We start from the raw sequence: 21,382 nt of genomic DNA on the forward strand, positions 1-21,382 counted from the left end.
GAATTGCAAACAACTGCTCATCCAGAAAAGATTCATTGATTGACGTCCTATCTTGTGAAGTAGAATCGGGATTCTCCAACCTAGAGAGATGGTCAGCTACTTGATTCTCAGTACCTTTTCTATCTTTGATCTCTAACTCAAATTCCTGAAGTAAAAGTACCCAACGAATGAGTCTCGGCTTTGAATCCTTCTTGGAAACCAGATAGCGAATAGCCGCATGATCAGTGAATACTGTTACTTTCGTACCAAGTAGATACGATCGAAATTTCTCAAAACCAAAGACTATAGCCAAAAGCTCCTTCTCAGTAGTGGTGTAGTTCAATTGGGCACCATTTAAAGTCTTACTCGCATAGTAGACCACATGGAAGAGGTTTTTCTTACGCTGTCCCAGAACTGCACCTACCGCATAATCACTCGCATCACACATCATCTCAAACGGTTCTGTCCAATCTGGTGCTGTAATAACTGGTGCAGTGATCAAACTCTTCTTGAGAGTCTCGAATGCTGCCAAACATTCATCATCAAATTTGAAAGGCACATCTTTCTCAAGCAAATTGCACAACGGCTTAGATATCTTTGAAAAGTCCTTGATGAATCGCCGATAAAAACCCGCATGACCAAGAAAACTACGGATTCCTTTAACAGAATTAGGTGGGGGAAGATTTTCAATAACTCCCACCTTGGCTTTGTCCACCTCCAGACCCTTGCTAGAGACCTTATGCCCAAGGATAATGCCTTCACGCACCATAAAATGACATTTCTCCCAATTGAGCACCAAATTAGTTTCCACGCATCTTTTGAGTACGTCACGCAGATTATTCAAACATTCATCATATGAGTGTCCAAAGACGGAGAAGTCATCCATGAACACTTCGACGTTATTTCCAATCATGTCAGAGAATATAGCCATCATACATCTCTGAAAAGTGGCCGGGGCGCCACATAACCCAAACGAAACTCTACGAAAAGCAAACGTGCCAAATGGACAAGTGAAGGTAGTCTTTTCCTGATCCTCTGGTGCAATACAAATCTGATTATACCCGGAATAACCATCCAGAAGACAAAAATACTCATGACCCGCCAATCTGTCAAGCATCTGATCAATAAATGGAAGAGGGAAGTGATCCTTCCTTGTGGCTTTGTTCAATTTTCTATAATCCATGCATACTCTCCATCCTGTAACTGTTCGAGTAGGGATGAGCTCATTCTTTTCATTTGCGACCATAGTGATACCTCCTTTCTTAGGTACACATTGTATGGGGCTCACCCACGAGCTGTCAGAAATAGGATAAATGATGCCTGCATCTAGCCATTTCAGAATTTCTTTCTTCACCACCTCCTTCATGATGGGATTCAGTCTTCGCTGCTGTTCCACAGTTGGCTTACTACCTTCCTCTAGCAGAATTTTATGCATACAATATGAAGGACTTATCCCCTTGATGTCTGCTATGGTCCATCCTATAACCGATTTGAATTCTCTCAAAATCCTTAAGAGCTTGTCTTCCTCACTACCTGAAAGGTCAGATGAAATAATAACAGGTAAAGTAGATGAATCACCTAAAAAAAGCATACCTCAAGTGTTCAGGTAATGGCTTGAGCTCCAAGGTAGGTGCTTCCTCTATTGATGGTTTGAGCTTCCCTTCAGCATTCTTAAGGTCAGAAGTACCAAGAGATTCAAATGGTATGTCCAGCTTTCGCTTCCAGGGAGAAGCGTTCAGATATTGTAATTGCTCGTTGCCATCTTCATCATCGCTGTCAAAATCCCCCACTAAGGCCTTTTCCAATGCATCAGACATTAGCATGCGATCGAGTTCCGAAGTAACCGCAGAATCAATCACATCCAATTTTAAGCACTCCTCATCTTCTGTAGGGAATTTCATTGCCTTGAATACGTTGAAGGTCACATCCTGATCTTGGACCCGCATAGTAAGTTCCCCTTTTTGCACATCTATCAAGGTACGACCAGTAGCCAAGAAAGGCCTTCCCAAGATTATGGGAATCTTCTTATCTTCCTCAAAATCCAGAATAATAAAATCTGCAGGAAAGAAGAGCTTATCCACCTTGACGAGCACATCCTCAACTATGCCCCTTGGGTAAGTAATGGAACGGTCAGCCAATTGTAGCGACATGTATGTGGGTTTTGGATCAGGCAGATCCAGCTTTTTAAAGATCGACAACGGCATCAGATTAATGCTTGCTCCCAAATCACAAAGGCACTTGTCAAAAGTCAGTTTCCAATGGTGCAAGGAATGGTGAAGCTTCCTGGATCTTTCAGTTTTGGTGGTAACTTTTGCTGCAGAACAGCGCTGCATTCTTCCGTGAGAGCAACGGTTTCAAGGTCATCTAGTTTCACCTTCCTTGAAAGAATAGTCTTCATAAACTTCGCATAACTAGGCATTTGTTCCAGAGCCTCAGCGAAAGGTATATTGATGTGAAGTTTCTTGAACACCTCCAGAAACTTTCCGAACTGTCTATCCAGCTTTTGTTACTGTAATCTCTTAGGAAAAGGTGGTGGAGGATAGAGCTGTTTCTCCCCTGTATTAGCCTCAGGCAGAGTGTGTTCAACAGTAGTCTTCCTTGGTTCCGCCGCTTTCTCCTTTTGCTTAGATTCTTCATCTCTAATTTCAGCTTCTACTTCTTTTGCCTTTTCAGCATCAGCCACTTTTCCAGACCTTAAGGTAATAGCCTTGACTTGCTCTTTAGCTTCCTTCCTGCCTGGTACTTCCGTGTCACTGGGAAGAGTGCCAGGTTGACGATTGAGCACTGTATTGGCTAATTGACCGATTTGATTTTCCAAGGTCTTGATAGAAACCGCCTGACTCTTGCACAACAGCTTAAGTTCCTCAAAATCAGCACTAGTAGGTGCAGCTGTACTTCCCGGTTGAGGATATGATTGCCTTGTAACATACTGCTGTGGTTGCTGGAATCCAGGTGGGTTAAACTGTTTACTCACTCCTTGCTGATATGGTGGCTGAATAGCATTCTGATTATTCCCCCAGCTGAAATTTGGATGATTTCTGTTGTTAGGATGATAGGTCGCTGGCACAGGCTGCTGTTGTCGCTGATAATTATTCACATACTGAACAGATTCATTGACAAGAGAACACTGATCCGTAGCATGAGAACCTGCACAAAGCTCACAAACCATAGCTATTTGATTAACTCCATATGTAGCCAGAGAATCAACCTTCATTGATAGCGCTTGGAGCTGGGCTGCAATAGCGGTGGCTGCATCAACTTCCAGAATACCTGCTACCTTGCCTGACATCATCCTCTGAGTTGGGTTTTGATGCTCATTCGCAGCCATCGTCTCTATAAGATTATACGCCTCAGTATAGCTTTTAGCCCATAAGGCGCCTCCAGCTGCTGCATCGAGCATGGGCCGAGATTGGGCCCCCAAACCATTATAGAAACCAGTGATCACCATCCAATCCGGCATTCCATGATGTGGACATTTTCTCAACATTTCCTTGTAGCGTTCCCAAGCCTCGCACATAGACTCTGTAGGTTGCTGCGCAAACTGAGTAAGAGCACTCCTCATAGCAGCAGTCTTTGCCATCGGATAAAACTTCACCAGAAACTTTTGCGCAAGATTTTGCCACGTAGTGATGGACCCAGCTGGTTCAGAATGTAACCAGTCTTTAGCCTTGTCCCTCAGTGAGAATGGGAAAAGCCTCAACTTGATAGCCTCATCAGTCACGCCATTATACTTAAAAGTGCTGCAGATCTCGACAAAATTCCTTATGTGCATGTTGGGGTCTTCAGTTGCCGCTCCTCCAAAAGAAACAGAATTCTGCACCATCTGAATAGTGCCCGACTTGATTTCAAAGGTGTTAGCTTGAATAGCCGGATGAAGGATGCTTGACTGAATGTCATCAATTTTGGGTCGAGAAAAATCCATAAGAGCTGGATCAGCTTGAACAATACGATCTCCCATGTTTACTGGTTCTTTCTGCTCAGTTCCTGAATCCGAATCCTCAAAATCTAACTTCTCCAGAGTATCAAGAACTTCATCTGTCTCCTCAGCTGTATCTAAAGTCCTCTTGCGAGCACGAGAACGAGTTTGCATAAACGCTTGCTAAACTACCTGAAACACAACCGGAAAAAATAAGTAACTACTACGTCCTAATCACTGAGTCCTAATGACCAATGATGGTAAGTACATAAACTAAACAAATATGCCGAGTCCCCGGCAGCGGCGCCAAAAACTTGTTAGGGCGAAAACACGCGCTAATATTCACGCAAGTATACGCGTTCGCAAGTAATATAGAATACTTTCTAGTTCGTTCCCTCAGAGACTCAGACTAAATTATTGTCTAATTAAACTCACTCACCAATGTATGATTACTTCTCAATGTTAAGACACTAACACTTAAAATTGTTGATTAAATATTAACTACAATTAACTACTTAATTAACCACTTAACTAACACTTCAATTTATCAATAATAAAACACTCATGAGATCACAACTTCATTATTACTTCCTTCTATAGCCATTGTTATTACCTTTAGCATGTGACAGTGATGATATTAATCGAATAACACGAAACTGATAAAAGCCAACTTTTATTGTACTAATACCATTCTACCAAGCATCCACAATTAAGATAGAAGTTGAATAGTCATCAATTATGTTGAGTTCCTATATGTCTACAGAAATTGACAACACAACGATTTAAGCACAAGTTATTCCTTTTGATTACATAGGGCAAATAAAACTGTTAGAGTTACCCACTAATCATGCACAACATACATGAACCTATGCTAGCATGGCAAGTTCTAAATCTCAAGATCCACCGTCGCTTCACAAGAGATTAACACCCTATCTTATATGTTCGTGACGCATATAAGACGAATACGCACAACCAATACTAGATATCATACAATCATCACACACTGAAGTATTAAACAATTAACTAAAGAATTCCATAATAAATCCGTTGCAACCCCATGATCACGATTAGCCCATAATAGCACTTATCGTCATCATGGGTTCATATGAAATCATGATAAACAAACACAAGAAAATAATAACTAAACTAATTATATTAAAACAGAGTACGTCACAAGAATAAATAAGTTCAAAGCAAGAAAACTAGCATCCAACATTACAACGAAATAAGAATCACAAGAATATATGCTTCCTCTTCGTTGCAGTGTGCTAAATCGGTCTTCTTCCTTATCTCCTTCGCTCCTTGCATAAAAACACAATCTTCTTTTTATCCCCCTTTGTGAAAATGTCTCAAATCTACTTATATAATAGTCCCATAAAACTCAGATTACATAGAAGTGGAAACCAAACAGAAGTAGAAGTCCTAAAATAATTTGTCTTTTTTCCCGACCCTGCGCCGCCGCTCAGCATAGCTGAGCGGGCGCTCAGCTTGCTGCGCGGCCGCTCAGCAATGCTGAGCGGGCGCTCAGACCTCTACTGGAAAAAAATGATTTTGCTCCGTTTCTTCGCCGTAATCTGCCCGTGTCTTTCCTCTCGCAATGGTGAACACATGCCAAGGCATATTCTTGATGATTCCTCCCCCGAAATGCAACTAAAACCCTGAAATGCATAAACACTAGAAAAACGCATCAAATACACAAAATACTTGATTTCAAGACACCAATTTAAGCCATTTTAAGACGTTCTAAGTGGTATAAAATGCCACTTATCATCCCCTCCGAAGTCCCTGTAGAGGTTCCCTCTGCGGGAGATGCTGGCTGTTGAGGCGCTGCTCTTAGAGGCTCCTCCACCCTGGCCTTCTTAGCGACAGGCTCAAGCTCCTCTTCGGAAGAATCTTCCTCCTCTCCATCCTTGATCATATCAGCAAGCTTCTCAGTAACACCTCCAAGCTCTGGAACTCGCACAGGGCAAGGAAAGGAGGACTGCTCGAGGACCTCTGGAAAATCATCCTGGATGGCCTCCACAGCAGCGTCCCAGCCCTCTTTGTAGCTAACTGGGTGAAGAAGGGCATCATGCTCCACCATCAAGTCTTTGAATTCCTGGGTGTCCATCCAGCCATCAAAAGCTTTGTCCTTCTGCGCCTTCAGAATGACATTTTCTGCCCGGGCCGTTTCCAGGTCAGAAGTGGAAGAGGCCAGTTGAGCTTCAAGGGCCTCTATTTTTTGGTTGGCCTCCTCCAACTTTTTGTTGGCATCTTCCAGGCCAACCTTCCAAGCCTTAGCTTGGTGAATTGCCCCTTGGAAATGGGCGTTAGCCTGCAAGAGAAACAGCAGAAGTTTAGAAAAGAAACATGGAAAGATAAGTATGAAGGGCATAGGTAAAGGACGTACCGTCGCCAGAGCCTGGGCTCCAAATAGCTCATTCCCCTCTAAGTCCTGTTGAATGACAAAATCTTGATAGTCCACCGGGGAGATGTAATGCTTAGACCATTCCTAGGACAGCGCCGTGCTGCCCACGATTGAGTCCTTGCCCCGGATCCCCCAGGCAGGTTGAAAATAGGCCCCTGGCCTCTGCTTGGTGCGCAAAACTTGGCTGGGGCCTTCCTCGCTTGGCTCAATTGCCTGAAGGAGGAACTCAGGGAAGCGATCACCAAGTCGAGGGTCTTTAAAGACCTTCCCAGCCCTCTTCATCCTGATTGTCTCCAGGTCCTTAGGCTTAGTAGCCTCCTCAATCTTCTCAGCCACTGCAACAAACGAAGTCAGTTGAAGATCAATGGAATAAAAAATGAAGGAAATAAGGGAGGTAAGAAAGGGAACTTACTTTTCTTATGAACGGGCGAGAGGCCGCGTTCTACCAAGACGGTCTCCCGGATAAGATCCCAAGAATGGGAAGTACCGTTGTCTTGTGTAAGGAGGTTGAAAGCTCTAGCCTCCTCCTCAGACAAAGTTATATCATTTGGGCTCCCATCCACGGCCAGCCCAAAGGATGATCGAAACAGGGAGCCCCAATCTCCACCTTCCCAAACAATGAACAAGAAATCTTTCTTCCACCCCAAGTTGTTGTCAGGGATGGACTTCCCATTCACGATATGGGGGATAGTGGGGCGCTGATTTATAGAAACCCAACCCGGACTTTTGTCAGGGCTATTCTTGAACTGAAAAATCTTTCTGAAGACGGCAACAGATGTGGGGACATTGTGCTTGGCGCATTACGACAGATAGCACAGAATCAGCCTCCAAGAATTAGGGGGAAGTTGGCAAGGGCTGATGCCCACATCAGCCAGTAGCAAAGGAATGAATGGATGAACAGGGAGTCTGATACCTGCCCTTAGAGTATCCCTATAGACGCATAGCGCATCATTCTTCCACTGACAGGCCCTGTCGGCCGGACCTGCAAGAACTAGCTTAAAAGGTTCCTTGATTCTGAAGCAGCTGCTCAACTTTTCCAGCTCCTTGGGGTCTCGCAAGGCACTGATATGATCGTGCGCGTCCAGATGCGCATCAGTCGGGTACTCGTCCCCTCGAGTGTTTATCATATCGATTAAAGAAGTGTACCTCGATCGGATAGGGAACTCGTTGGACTTTCTAGCCACGTTCATCTTGGTCAGGCGAGTCATTTTTTTGTCAGCCATCTAAAAAAAAGAAAGGGGCACGTAAACAGGCTATCTTAAAACGGCACACAATGGAAAAATAGATACGAAAAGCAAAGGGAGGAATTTTACCTGAAGAAGCACTCCTGAAAAAGGCTTTGAGCTCCGACTTGCTGTTATTGCTCTGAGAATCTTAGCAGAAGGAGAAAGAAGAAAACTTAGAAATGAGAAGGTGAGGAGTAGTAGCCTTTCCTCATTCCTTTATATAAGAGGAAAAGGAAGTTGAAGGGACGAAAGCCCATTAAGGACAAAGGCCCATAGGAAAAAGCCCAGAAAAAGGAATATTCCAGAATATTCTTAGGAATTCTAGAACATTCTAAACAGGGTGTATTAAGCCCAGATCAATAAAGAGGCCCAGTAATATTTGGTAAAGCCCAATAAAAGAGGCCCAATAAAATTGGAAAAAGCCCAATAAAAGAGGCCCAATAAGATTTGAAAAAGTCCAAATAAAAAAGGCCCAGTAAGATTTGGAAAAGCCCAATAATAGAGGCTCAGTAAAATTTAATAAGGTCCAATAAAAAAGGCCAGGCCCAAATCCAATTAGGATTTGGAAAATACAATACCCTAAATTAAAGCTAAATGAAGAAGGCTAGTGGAAGACCAGAAACCGGGTCGAAATCCAGGTCGTGAATCCTGCCCGAAATCTTTCGAGCAGACACCCAAAAATAACGGGTAAAAAAGACCAGAATCCAGGTCGAATTCCAGGTCGTGAATCCTGCCCGAAATCTTTCGAGCAGACACCCGAAAATAGCTGGAATAATGGGACTGAATTGAGGTCGAAGCTTCGACCAGGAATGAGGTCGAATAAACCAAGCATCTTTCAAAAATGGGGATTAAAAACCCAGGTCGAAGTTCGACTAGGATCTTGGTCGAATTCCAGGTCGTGGATCCTAGTCGAAATCCTTCGACCAGGAAGCAAGAAAACCAAAGAATTTTCGAACAGGATTCAGGTCGAAATGTCGACTAGAATCCTAGTCGAAATCCTAGTCGAAAGGCTCATGACAAAAAGCTAAAAAAAAAAAAAAGAGGTGGGGGAATTTTCGACCTAGATCCAGGTCGAATTTTCGACTAGGATCCTGGTCGAATTCCAGGTCCTAGATCCAGGTCGAAATTTCGACGATGATCCAGGTCGAAATTTCGACTAGGATCCTGGTCGAATTCCAGGTCGTGGATCCTAGTCGAATTCCTTCGACCAGGATGGCAAGGCTGACCCCTATTTCGACTAGGATCCAGGTCGAAATTTCGACTAGGATCCTGGTCGAAAAAGGGCTGGAAATCTGAAAAATCCAGAAATTAAGGAAAAATCCCAGAAAATTAGGGAAAAATCCAGAAATTAAAGGAAAATCCCAGAAAATTAGGGAAAAATCCAGAAATTAAGGAAAAATCCCAGAAAATTAGGGAAAAATCCAGAAATTAAAGGAAAAATCCCAGAAAATTAGGGAAAAATCCAGAAATTAAGGAAAATCCCAGAAAATTAGGGAAAAATCCAGAAATTAAAGGAAAAATCCCAGAAAATTAGGGGAAAATCCAGAAATTAAGGAAAAATCCCAGAAAATTAGGGAAAAATCCAGAAATTAAGAGAAAAATCCAGAAAAGTAGGGAAAAATCCCGGAAATTAGGGAAAAATCCCGGAAATAAGGGAAAAATTCCTGGAAATTAAGATAATTCCTGAATAAAAGGAAAATTCATTGTAAATGTGTAGGTCGCTCCACACTTTACGCGAAAACGAAACCCTGTAAGGGAATAAACAGACTTAACTTCTGCGAAACCTAATCAATGTTTCCCAAAAGTTGGGGGGCAAATGATAGGGATAAATAAATTATGATAGTATAATTAAATACTGCAAGGTGTGGGCTGCTAGGCCCAATAAAAAGATATATGATACTCAGACCAGAAAGGTTAAGCCTGATGGACCAGATCAAGCCTGATAGAATAAAGAAGGCCCAAAAGCCCTGATTATTAATTAATTTCATAATTAATTAATAAGGGAAAAATAAGCTATTGAGAAGAGTCCCGATAAGGATATAAATCCTTATAGCTTAGCCTCAAGGGGACCTAAAAGGATAAGGAATCAGTTTCCTACTATCTAGGACTCCAAAGTCCATTCTAATTATGAGACTTGCCCACCAAGTCTCCTATACCAAGTCTAATTCAAGGACTCCCAACATCTATATAAGAGGTCTCACCCCCACCAATCAGAACTACATTTTTTGGCTTGATTCTCTAATTCACAGAGATACGTAGGCATCTCGTAAAGGCAGAATTAAGCTACGATACACGAGAGCAGCCATTAAAGGCCTTGAGCTCCCGAATTTTAGTAATAAATACAGTAAATAATAACCCTAGTTTTTTATCCATAACAGCTGTACTGGATTTTCAGTGATGGCAATTGCACTTGTGTTATCACAGAAAATGGGAATTCTTTCCACTTGCAGACCATATTCTAGCAATTGGTTTTTCATCCACAGAATATGTGCACAGCAACTGCCAGCAGCAATATATTCAGCTTCGACTGTAGAAGTAGAAACTGAATTTTGCTTTTTACTGAACCAGGACACAAGCTTGTTTCCTAGAAATTGACAGGTTCCTGTTGTACTTTTTCTATCAATTCTATAACCTGCATAATCTGCATCTGAATAACCAGTTATATCAAAACTAGAATCTCTAGGGTACCAAATGCCAAGTTTTAGTGTTCCCTTGAGATATCTGAAAATTCTCTTAATAGCTATTAAGTGAGATTCTCTAGGATCAGCCTGAAATCTAGCACACAAACATGTAGCAACCATTATATCTGGCCTACTAGCTGTTAAGTACAGAAGTGAGCCAACCATGCCCCTATAACTTGAAATATCCACAGATTTTTCAGTAGTGTTTAATTCAAGCTTAGTTGCAGTGGCCATGGGAGTTTTTGTAGATGTGCAATCCATTAGATCAAACTTTTTGAAAGATCATAATTGTATTTAGTTTGACTAATGAATATTCCATCACTAACTTGCTTAACTTGCAAACCAAGAAAGTAAGTTAGTTCTCCCATCATACTCATTTCATACTTACTTTGCATCAATTTGGCAAACTTTTTGCAAAGTTTTTCATCTGTAGAGCCAAAAATAATGTCATATACATAAATTTGAACAAGTATACTAGAGCCATTAACATTTCTAAAGAAAAGAGTTTTGTCTACAGTACCTCTAGGGAAGTTATTCTCTAAAAGAAACTTTGACAAAGTGTCATACCAGGCTCTAGGTGCTTGCTTCAGTCCATAAAGTACTTTCAAAAGATAGTAAATATATTCTGGAAAATTTGGATCTTCAAAACCAGGAGGCTGACTCACATAGACTTTCTCCTCCAAATCTCCATTCAGAAAGGCACTTTTGACATCCATTTGATAGACTTTAAAATTGGTATGGGCTGCATAGCCTAAGAAGATTCTGATGGCTTCAAGTCTTGCAACAGGAGCAAATGTTTCATCAAAATCTATTCCTTCTTGTTGACAATAGCCCTTAGCAACCAATCTAGCTTTGTTCCTGACTAGTATGCCAATTTCATCCATCTTGTTTCTGAATACCTATTTGGTGTCAATTGGATTCTTTCCTTTAGGTTTGGGCACCAGCTTCCATACCTTATTCCTCTCAAATTGGTTTAGCTCCTCCTGCATAGCTAAAATCCAATCATGATCCAACAAAGCTTCTTTTACCTTCTTTGGTTCTTCCTTAGAAAGAAAGCTACTGTATAGACATTCTTCTTGAGTTGTTCTTCTTGTTTGAACTCTAGAAGATATATCACCGATGATGAGCTCAAAGGGGTGATCTTTTGTCCATTTCCTTTGTTGAGGTAGATTAACTTTAGATGAAGAGGCCTCATTGTTGTCTTGATGTGTGATTGAGTTTTGATTATTAAAAACTCCCCCTGAGTTAATGGATCTTTGATTTGAGAAAGGGGAGCTTTCTGTAAGTGATGTATTCTGACTCCCAGCTTCTTTTGATGACCCGACGGATGGTGAATTTTGAGTACCGGCGGATGAGGCAGGTTGTCTCCCGAAGGATAAGGCAGATTGTCTCCTGACGGATGAAGCATTATGCAACTTGACAGATGCTGAATTTTATGCTTCATTGGTAGTAGATTTTTCTGCATTATCCTTTGATACTTCTTCTTGATCACTTTCATCATCACTGTCATCACTAACCATCTCCACATTGTCAAATTTGAGGCTCTCATGGTAATCTCCATCTTGCAGTCCTTCAATATTTTTATCATCAAACACAACATGTATTGATTCCATAAAATGGTGGTTCTTAGATTGTAGACTCTATATGCAGAAGGCAATTATAATGGCTCATCTACTACTACCTCGTCCATAAACTCTGGCTGCGGGAACTGAAATACTCCGGGCACAGGGGCATAAACAGCTAGCGGTGTAGGGAACAGAACAGGCTGCTCCATGGGTGCATATACTGGTGGTTCTAACTCAGGCTCCATTTGAGGAATCTCTGGCAACTCAACCGGTGGCACAGGAACCTGGGGCTCTAAGTCCTCCCACTGTGGAATGTCAACCATGTCAGGAACATCGAACATCGGGAACTCTAATGGTGGAAAATCAGGTATCTCTGGCTCAAAATAAGGGAAATAATCGACAAACTCTGGTACCTCTGGTGGAGGGGTATCTCTGGTGCTGGTCCAGGTGGTAATGGTGGAGGTGGTGGTAATGGAGGAAAGATCTGCACTGACACTATGGCTAGTACTGGTGCTACCACTGGGTCTGTCTCAGTCCGCTCCATAGAGGATGATGAAGAAGCCATCTAACATACATAATAATAACACAAGAACAATCAAATCGCAATCCTAAAACTCATAACTTCTAATCACATAAACAAACAACCCTAACATACTTATTTCTATCCTATATGACCTTCCTATCTTATCTTAACCCTAATGTTCTTATTTTCAAGGGTCAAAACCTAAGCTCTGATGCCAACTATAACACCCTCCAAATCCGGGGTATAGATTTGGGGCATTATTAACATTAACTACACACTAAACCTGCACAAGCGGAATATAAATATGATAATTACCCCGAACTACTGCTACTCAGGATCTTTTAAAGTTAAGAGTTGAAAACAAGAACGACACACTAACTTTATTATAAACCCAAATAAAAACAATCTGTCTCAAGAACTCTCTATGTTATAAAACTTTATTCTATCTACATTCTCACCACACAACTTTTATTCAAACCACACAAAACTTTTATTCAACCCAACATTACTAATTATCCTGTTACACCTGATCTGGTAGATAAAACTCTCTTCTGTAATAGGGAGGAACACTCTTGGTATAAGAGGGTCCCGCTGCTTGACTCGCTTCTTGACTATGCGGGTCCTTACGAGTTTCATTCTCTACCTTAACTATAAAACAATAGGAATAACAATAAAATGGGATGACCCAAAATTGCTCAACAAGCCTGCAAATATATATATAGTATAAAGAGAGAAGAATAAATGAACTGATAAGCTGCTGATTTCAACAACCATCTGTATCTGTATAGGATAATAATTTGCCAACACTGGCGAGTGCCAAATGAACAAGACTGGAAACAAGAACCAACATATGCACTATAACCTGCTGATCAGTCAGGATATAGTGCGGATCTATACCCAACTGCATAGACCCAACCAACATAAGGAGTACTCACGCAACTATGGCCTATTAATTAAAGGTCTGAGTAAAACCCAACCCGTATCGTAACCATCCAGTCCAAGGTTTAGCATCCGGAACAATCAGAATGCTTTTGATGTATTCCAATATCAGGATATATCAGAGTATATGTAACAAGGGTAAAAGTATTGGGATATGAATATGGATTCAATAAATTGAGAGAAATCAAGAATCAATAATTGGGTAATAATGTATATGAACAAGAATTATCAAAGTATAACTGATATGGAAAATGGGGTATAATTCACTATTCTGAATTTAGAATAGGGGAAAAACTTGCCTTGCGCGTACTTAACCTGGTTCAACTCACCGCCTTCGGTCTCTAGTTTGATTTGCCTTGCTGACTCTGAACCAATCATAGAAAGATAGTCGTTTAGATAACTTACAACATACATGTATCTCGAATTGATACTACGCAACCCTATCAATCTACCCATGCGTTTCTATCTGACTCGCATATACACATATAATTTATATACCACGTAAGGTTCACATAACCACGTAAAGCATATAGCACATAAAGCACATAATTGATTTTTTGTACTCATAAATATTTTTGGAATCGATACTAGGCTCATACCTGTATTAACTAACCCTATATGATTTTATTACAATTTTTCGGGATTTATTTGACTCGATTCTACCCCTATTAGGGCCTATAAACCATTAACTACCACAAGACCAGTCTCTTTCGGAAGAAATTATGATTTACAATTATTTTTATTGGATTCGTTTCATTTTTCTGAGTCTAGGGGTCTTCGTTTCACTCAAATCGGACTAACGGTTTAATTATTATGAATTAAACAAGATTTAATTAATTAATAATCAATTATAAATAATTAATTATAAATAAATAATCCTTAATTATATTTTTAAATAATTAATTAATAATTATTGTATTTTAAAATAATTAATCCCTAATTATTAGAATTAATTACAATTTATTACAATTATTTACAAATTATTATTACTTACTCGATCAGATCGATTATTTATAAATAACTATTCGATACAATTAACTGATACGCTATTTATTGAATAAATAAATATTACTCGAATCATAATTTAACTCAACGAGCAACTACTCGTATAAATACGAGCTACTCGTGATCTTCGCATAACTATCGAACTATTATTATTACGATCATAGCTTATACGATTTATTAATCAATTAACTACCAGTATTTAATTATTCGGTACGAATAATCAGTACGACATTCTTCGAATAATTATCGTTTGAATAATAATTCTAACTTAACGAATCACGACTCGAATAGGTACGAGTTACTCGGAATATTTAACTAATTATCGAATTATTATTCGTATTATTTGATTATTTTTAATCCTTATTTATTAATTAATTACCTAATTATTAATTAATTACCTAATTATTAATTAATTAGATAACTAATAAATAATTAGATAAATAATTAAATAATTAATTAAATAACTAATTTCGAATTTCTAAATTAATAAAATAATTCAGAAATTATTAATAATAATTTTCAGAATTTAAAACTGATTTTAATTGATTTATAGAATTAATAAAACTAATTTTGATTTTACAAAATATAAATAAATAATTAATATTTCAGAAACAGGAAACAGGGAATCAGGTTAGAGTTAACTGGATCAAACCCGGGTCAACAATTACAGAAAAACGGGTCGAAACTCGGGTTTTCGGGTCGGGACAAACAGCCCCACCGGCAACGACGCCGGTGGGTTTTCCGGCGACTTAATCCTGCTAAAACGGCGATGGAATGACAAAATTAATTGGGGGTTTTTATTCCGCAGCCTTCCAGGAACGTGGCTCCACCATCCTCCTCCATCCCCGACACCCAGGTCTCCTTCTCCGGCTAGAACTGCCACGAACTCCGACGAACTTGAAACCCAGGTCCGACGAGCTCAATCCAGGGTCAAAACACAACCATTCGAATCGATTCTAACACGGTTTTCACTCAGGAACTCACCAGAAACACAACTACAAGATTATCACAGCCAACTAATCCCTAGAACCAATTCTCCGATCAAAAACACAAAACTTCCGGCCAAAAACCAAACCAACGATTTCGTACATGAAAAATCACGAATAATATCTCAAAATAAAGCTTATCATTTGTATAATCTAACCCCTATCATTATATTAACCTCAGATTCATACAAAATTAAAAACGAACTAAAATAAAATTGTATAAACTTGAAACTAAGAACTAACACTTAGAACAATCGTTTGTTCAAATAAATAGCATAAATCGATTGTAAACAAGTATATACAACTATACCAAGCATCAAAATCAACCCAGAATCCCATAATCAAAAATCCCCAAATTCAGTTCATGAACCCTAAAATACAAATTGAAAATCGAAGCAACAAAATATAAAATTGATGGTATGAATAGAAAGTAGAGATCGAGAGGATCATTTTGGTTACTCACATGAAAGATTTGAGCAACAGAATCACTATGAAATCTGATGTTTAATTCTCTGCTTGAACTTCACCAACACTGCTTGTTCTTGAATTTCTGATTTTTTTAAATATAATTAACTAATTAATTAACCTTAATTTAGCTATTTATATTTAGGAAAATAATACCCCTAAATAAAATTAAGGGTCTAATTATACATCTAATAAAAATATTTGACCCCAATTTTTATAATTTTTTGGTATTAATAATGAATTTTTAAATATCCAATAAATACAAAATAAATGTCAAAAATTCCCAAAAATTATGAATATTACAAAAATGCAAAGAAAAATGATGTATGATGATTTTATGATCATATAAAAATAAAAATGTGATTTTTGTGCGGTTTTTGGTACCCGAAGGGGTCCAGAAAAGTCATTTTTCACGAAAAAGATAAATTTGTAAAACGTCTAGGGGTTCAGAATAGCGATATGGTATAGGTTGTTTTTGGCAAAATAGGGCCAATGATTTTGTTTGAAATACGGGCTTTTAAATATGGTTTGAGCTGTACGGGTTTTGATATAAAATATATAACTTGCGATAAAACACTCAATAAATTTCCAAAACACGTTCAGATCAAAACAGACAACACATAGAAATTAGGGTTTAACAACTCAACACAGTTAATCACATAATAATACATATAATTTATCTTTATTATAATATAATACAAGCAAAATTTCTCGGTCGTTACAGTTGTCTTCTTGTTCTTAAACAATTGATAGGGAGTCATGCATCTTGCTTGATTAATCAGAGAAATGTTCTGAGTGTAGCATGCAGTATTAACAGCTTCAGCCCAGAAATATGTTGGTAGATTAGATTCTTCAAGCATTGTCCTTGCAGCTTCAATAAGTGATCTGTTCTTCCTTTCCACTACTCCATTCTGTTGTGGAGTCCTTGTTGCTGAAAACTCAAGCAGAATCCCATTTTCCTCACAAAATGCTCTCATGACAGAATTCTTGAACTCAGTTCCATTGTCACTCCTGATTCTTCTAACTTTGAAATCAGGATGATTATTGACTTGCCTTATGTGATTGATGATGATTTCACTAGCCTCATCTTTAGACTTTAGGAAATATGTCCAAGAGAACTTTGAGAAATCATCTACAATTACTAGGCAAAATCTTTTCCTTGAGATGGACAACACATTGACTGGTCCAAACAAATCCATGTGTAGCAGCTGCAAAGGTTCTTTAATTATTGAATCAAGCTTCTTTCTGAATGATGTTTTAATTTGCTTTCCCTTCTGGAAAACATCACACAGTCCATCCTTAGAAAACTCCACTTGAGGAATGCCTCTAACCAGTTCTTTCTTTACTAGTTCATTCATGGTCTTGAAGTTTAGATGGGATAACTTCTTGTGCCATAACCATCTTTCATCCTGACTTGCTTTGCTGAGAAGACAAGTAACAGATTCTGCATTTGATGAGTTGAAGTCAGCTAGGTACACATTTCCTTTTCTCACACCAGTGAGAACCACTTTGTTGCTCCTCTTGTTAGTCACAACACAGGCTTCTGAGTTGAAGGTTACTGAATTGCCTTTATCACAAAGCTGGCTGATACTCAACAAATTGTGCTTGAGACCATCCACTAAGGCAACCTCCTCAATGATGACATTGTCTTTTGAAATCAAGCCATATCCCACAGTATAACCCTTGCTGTCATCTCCAAAAGTAATACTTGGGCCAGCTCTTTCCTTGAACTCTGTGAGCAGGGTAGAATCACCAGTCATGTGTCTTGAACAACCACTATCCAAGTACCATAGATTCTTTCTGTTTCCCTGCACACATCAAAATCAAATCAAGTTGATTTTGGTACCCGAGTTTCCTTGGGTCATGCCTTGTTAGCTTTCTTTTTCTATTTCTTAGGTTTTATCTCATTTGACTTGGGGATATTAGATTCATCCTTAGTCATTTGAGTTGGACCTTTGAAACCATTCATTATAGCAGAATTATCATGCATATTTTGATTAGCAGGGAATGGCATGCTATTAGTAAACATGTTATTCCAATAAGGCATGCTAAATGGCATTTGTGGCATACTAAATGCAGCATAATAAGGATTAGGTGCAAATGGCATATTAGCAAACCGTGCATTCATATTCTGTGTAGACATAACATTCATATGCATAGAAGGCATGGCATTTATGTTGGGAAAATGAGGTGGCACATATATGGAAGTAGACATGGCAGTTTTGTAATTAACAGACAAATGATTTACACTACCACACTTGACACAGATTTTTCTAGGAGCATATTTATCAGGTGTCTAGTTGTTGTGCTTGTTAATTTGTACTTTACCATTTCTATTGTTTTTCTTTTTAGCCTCTGTTTTAACCTCAATCTTTTCCAGTCTGTCACTCAATTGCTTGACAGTCATATGACCAACATTAGCCTTTTTCTCCTTCTTCACTTGACTGGATTCTCCTGGAACAAAATTCTTGGAAACTGATCCATATTTCTCATTTAACTTGGTAAGTTTGGCTTTACTCACAGGTTTGCTCACAGTCGACGGATGAGGATTTATATCACTCGACTAGATAACCCTTTTTGTTATCCGACGGATGACCCTCATCATTCGTCGAGTCTACATCTGTTAGCAATCCTTCAACCAGATTGGATTCCAGCTTCTTCTTATTCTTCTTCCAGGCTGTATCATAAAAGGACTCAATATCTTAAACTTTGGTGATTTGAGCATGAACATCTCTAGATGTTTTCCATGCCTTAATCACCTCATGTTCTCGTTCAAGCTGCTTCTTCAAGATCTCTTCTTTCTTCAAGGACTCAGTCAATTCATCCTTAGCAATTTTACACTCAATTCTCAATTTTTCAAATTCAATGAACTGAGACTCTAGCACATTATTTCTCTCACTTAAAAAACAAATTTTTTCTTTGATTTTAGCATTTTCCTTAGTAAGAGACTTAAGTGTAACACGCAAATGATATAATTCTGTAGACATGTCATTTATAGTATCATTACACTCAGCTTTAGATAAATGTGCAAGGTTAATGGTGATTACCTGATTGCTTGAGGAACTTGTCTCTGTTTCATCAGACTTGGCCATTAGGGCTAGATTGACATAGCTGATATCCTCATCCTCATCCAGACCATCTGCTGCCCAGTCATTTTCTTGTGTAATGAAAGCCCTTTCCTTTTGTTTGTGCAACTCAAAGTATTTCTGTTTATAGTCCACAGGCTCAAACTTTTTTTTGCTAGAATCTGACTTTCTACACTCACTGGCAAAGTGCCCTTCCAAGCCACATTTGAAAGACTTGAATTTTGATTTATCCACCATGTTTCTATTTGGCTTAGCTGCTCCAAAGTTCTTCTTGAGCTTGAGCTTGGAAAATCTTCTAGAAAGAAATGCTAGATGTTCATCAATATATTCCATATCATCTTGGCTCAAAGAATCTTCATTTTCTGCTACCAGCCCCTTGCCCTTATTTTCACAGAACTTTGAAGTTGATTCAACAGCTTCCATCTTCATCTCCTTCTATTTCTCTAACTCAGCAACTAGTGAAATGGATCCTCCTTTCTTTTTTCATCTCTCCATCCTCTCATCTTGCTCTATTTCAAGCTCATAAGTTTTCAGGATGCCATATAGTCTCTCCAAAGTAAACTCCTTGTAATCTTGAGAGTTTCTCAATGAGACTGTCATAGGTTTCCATTCCTTTGGAAGAGATCTAAGGAATTTAAGATTAGAGTCTTTTGTCTGATAGACCCTTCCATGCACCTTCAGAGCATTTAGTAGTTTTTGAAATCTACTAAAAATGTCAGTGAGAGACTCACTTTCTTCACTATGAAAGTGCTCATATCGCTGAATTAGCAGCTGCATCTTATTTTCCCTGACTTGTTTAGTGCCATCACAGATGATCTGTATTGTATCCCAAACTTCCATAGCTGTTTTGCAATTGATGATGTTGTCAAACATGTCACCATCAACTCCATTGAACAGAATATTCATGGCCTTCTTATCTTTCCTGACTTCTTCAATATCAGGATCTGACCATTCATGCCTTGGCTTGGGAACTGATGGCTCATTCCCAGTTGCAGCTCTCATTGGTACATGAGGGCCTCTCTCTATGCAATCTACATAGGCCTCATCTTGAGAAAGTAGGTGAAGATGCATTTTTACCTTCCAGTGATGGTAATTATCTTTATCCAGAAAAGGAATCTTGACTCCAACATCCTTCTTGTTCATCTTGCTATTTTGTTGTGATCTTTAAACTCTTTGTTTATCAAGAGCTTGCTCTGATACCAATTTTTAGTCCCTAACAATGCAACAAGAATTACAGAAGGGGGGTTAAATGGAATTCTTGGAACTTTTTCTTGGTTCAAAAGTGTTATAACTTTAAATATATATATGTGTGAATTGATTTGCAAAGTGCGGAATAATAACTTGGAATGAATCAAAACATAAGTAATTAAAAACACAAGTCTTTAAAACCTTTCTGGTGGATTTGAATGTATCCACCAGAGATATATATTATATCAAGAGAACTCTGTGTAGCAAGATTTGCTCACAGCTGCTTACAAATATGAACAAATAAGTTTGCAGAGAAATGCTAAAAATATAGCTTACAAATGTTTCTCTGAGAATTTCTTGCTTAATGTTCTTTTTGTTCTATTTGCTACTTCTTGGTTTATATATGACCAAGATTACAAAGTAATAAGATAAGATAATAAAACAAAACCTATCAAGTCTAATACTATGCTGCTTCATTACTCTATTCCAGCATCTTTGAATATCTTCATAATAGCATGGAAATGGCAATGCTTCTTTGTTCTCTAAAACCCAGTTGAATAGGCTTCCACATTCCTTTTGCATACACTCGACGCATGTGACTGTGTTGTCACTGTCAACTGATGTTTGAATTGATTATCCGTCGGGTACATGATCATCCGTCGGGTTGCCTAGTTAATCATCCGTCGAGTGGCATTGTTGTTTATCCGTCGGGTAGCAATCTGGAACTTGACTTCATTTCATTTATACAGAATTACAAGACATCATCTATGTACAATTAATTAACCTATTCTGCATATCTAATTAAAGTCAACATGACTTAAGTGCTACTACAGAATCTAAACAAGGTGTATGCAGAAATATGCTACAGACTCATTATTACATAAGCTACTCACTCGATGAATAATTGATCATCATCCATCGGGACTATATTGAGTCATCCATCGGGACTATATTCCTTATCCGTCAAGTGCTACATTTTTCACTAAGTAAAATCTACTAAGGTGTTTTGTTAATGAAATCATCAAGTTCACAACATATCCACAACAACTACTCAGGATCTTTAAGGTTAAGGTATGAAGACAAGAACACAACACTACTTTTATTACATTCCCAAATTTAAATCCTCAAAGAACTCTCTTTATTACAGACCAGTTATCTAAACATGGTGCAGATAGGCTTCATTCTTCGCTTTTAATGAAATATAGAGTGAGTAACAACAAAAAGGTGAGCCATAATTGCTTAGCAAGTCCACTATATATATAGTATCATAAGAACATAATGAGAATCTGATATGAATAGGTAATCAAATTCTATATGTATCTATTTATTTCTAAATGTATCTGATATGGCCGTTATCAGCGATTATCAATAAACTAGACTGGACACAAGATCAACATCTGCACCCATATACTGCAG

General features: G+C 38.6%; 1 non-coding gene across 1 annotated transcript; it reads left to right on the forward strand.

Annotated features, from left to right (window-relative positions):
• Nucleotides 1-3,437: 3,437 nt before the first annotated feature.
• Nucleotides 3,438-3,544, forward strand: LOC141662762 (small nucleolar RNA R71). The gene has a single exon (XR_012550855.1). It is a non-coding gene; the product is annotated as a small nucleolar RNA R71 (small nucleolar RNA).
• The last annotated feature ends 17,838 nt before the right edge of the window (nt 3,545-21,382 follow it).

Source organism: Apium graveolens, chromosome 5 (assembly GCF_009905375.1).
Source record: "Apium graveolens cultivar Ventura chromosome 5, ASM990537v1, whole genome shotgun sequence".
In the NCBI taxonomy this organism is placed as follows: domain Eukaryota; kingdom Viridiplantae; phylum Streptophyta; class Magnoliopsida; order Apiales; family Apiaceae; genus Apium; species Apium graveolens.